Here is a 2,457-nt window from a genome sequence, read left to right as displayed (position 1 = left end):
GACCAAGTATTCCTTTTCTGATGGCCTTTAAAAATGTAAATGCTCCAAACACTGTATTGATTCTCCAACACTGTAGTAGGAATGACATCTTAGATGTTTCCCTCTTTGACAGGGGACTAGGATACAGGAAGATATTGGGCAGCTGGGCAGGAAAGGGTGGTAAGAGTGAAACAGACTAAAAATTGTGTTCAAGAAGGACAGGTATATATGGCAGAGAAAATACATTTCTTTTTAATTAAAAAATGTTTTCAACGACAGTTGACATTCAATATTATATTAGTTTCCAGTATATAGCATACTGCTTCAACATATATATAATGTACGAAGTGGTCCCCCGATAAGTCCAGTATCCACCTGGCACCGTACATAGTTATTACAATATTATTTACTATAATCCCTATGCTGTACTTTGAAGCCAGTGACACTTGAATATCCTGAAATTTTTCTTCCCCCACATGTATCTTCCATCACTTCTCACATATTTATGTAACTAGAGGAAAAGGCCCTAAGTGCCAAACACAGAGAGGCCCTTTTCCAACATTGACTCGTGCAAACATCAGAACAACCCATTTTACAGATGAGAAACTGCATCTCAGAGGGGCCATTTGCTCATCCAACCAGCGGGAGGGGAAGCATTCAGCTGAGGTGAGTTCAAAGCCTGCTCCCTCCTGTTCAGCTGGGTGACCTTGAAGGTGTCACTCAACCTCCTTCCACTGGGGTTTCCTCCCCATCCTCTTAGCATTGGAGTGAAGAGGCAGGTGAGGAGGCAAACGTTAGCTGTGGTCTCAAAAGTGCCAGGCAGCCGGTAGGCTCTGTGGGTTCAAAGACAACAGGATTACGCAGATGAGCTCACACTGGCATTCCAAGTCTGGTAGGTTGTGACTTCTTGGGGGCCTATCTCTGAGTCTTTATGCACAAAGGCTTTTGTTCTTTGGCTGAAGGAGGAAGAGGGATGAGTTGTTTTGGAAGGGGTTGAGAAAGAGGTTTAGAGAAGGTCTAGAGAGAGGCTGGGGTCCTGTCTGCCCCCTCCCCCCAGCCATGAGTTGTAGAGCCTGGAGAGGAACCAGTCCCATAGCTCCACATGCCCGTGGAGGGAGAAATGCACAGGGTGGGAGCATGTCCCTCCCTCCCCTCTTCCCTCTCTGGCCCAGCAGCCTCAAAGCAGCAGGAACAGTGTCCAGAGCCAAGATGCTCACATCCAGATGACGGACTGACCCTCCCAACCCTAAGCCCCACCCTGGTGTGAAAGAAAAGGCCAGTTGGCACAATCAATAGCTTAGCTATTCAGCGACAAAAACAACCATCCCATTGATCAAAGAGGCTACTTTTCTGCCAAACAGTGGGAATAGTTCAAGTCACATTCTAGTCAATCCTGACTCAATTCTGGGCCAGCAGGTCAAGCTTGGTTCTCCTCTCCCTATTTATGTTGTTCTATCCATGTGGAGGGGATCATTTCATATCTGCGTGCTCATGTTTGGTCAGGATATCATTCTAGGCCTATCGAAGGAATCTATTCTACAGATCATCCATCATGGCTGGAAGAAAACGGATGAGCCCCAGAATAAAAATTGAGGTCTAGCCCCTGAGGGAGGCTTTGGGGCAGAAGACAGAACTCATATGGTTGGCTGGCCACCTGTGGCAGTCTTTACGTTTCCTAGGCCTGTCACTTCTATTCAGAAGTCCAGAAATTACTAAAGCACTCCTCCAGGACTGCGTTCCAACGTGGGAAGCAGCTTTTGTGTGGTCTTGGGTCCCACTGTGGGGGTGCTGACACTCCCCGTGATGAAATGGTCCCTTGCTTCTTTGCCTGGAGACAACTGTGCCCAGCCCTGGCAGGGTGCAGTTTTCCACCCTCCTTGGTGTGAAATTCTGGAATTTGTTTTGTGTCACTTTGGATCTTGGTGAAACAACATGCAAAGGGAAGATTAATGGAAAAACTCTGCTTCCAACTGCCAGGAAAATATTTCCCCCCTTTCAGCAGGAAAACAAAGAGGAGTGTCAGCTGAGTGGTCTGGACAGAAGTTGTTAATGTTCCCTGGGTTAGAGCAGGCCACTGCTCTACCCTTTTTACTAGGCCCCTCTTCTGGGCAGGACTATGTTTTTTTTCTCCAAGGGTATCTCATTTGAGAACATACAATAGATCAAGTCTGTCTGCAGACCCCTGAGGGAACAGGGGAGGGCTTATTTTTTGTTAATCATTCAAGGATATTTTTTCATTGATTTTTAGAGAGAGTGGAAGAGAGGGGGAAAGACAGAGAAATATCCATGTGAGGGAAACACCATTGATTGGTTGCCTCCAGCCATGCACCTGACCAGGCTCCAGGCTGGGGAGGAGCCTGCATTCTAGGTACATGTCCCTTGACTCGGAATCGAACCTGGGTCCCTTTTGGTCTGCAGGCTGACGCTCTATTCACTGAGCCAAGGCAGCTAAGGCAACAGGAGGCTTTATGAGCCAGG

Source organism: Myotis lucifugus, unplaced genomic scaffold, assembly GCF_000147115.1.
Source record: "Myotis lucifugus unplaced genomic scaffold, Myoluc2.0 scaffold_8, whole genome shotgun sequence".
Classification (NCBI taxonomy): Eukaryota; Metazoa; Chordata; class Mammalia; order Chiroptera; family Vespertilionidae; genus Myotis; species Myotis lucifugus.
This window is presented reverse-complemented; position numbering follows the sequence as displayed.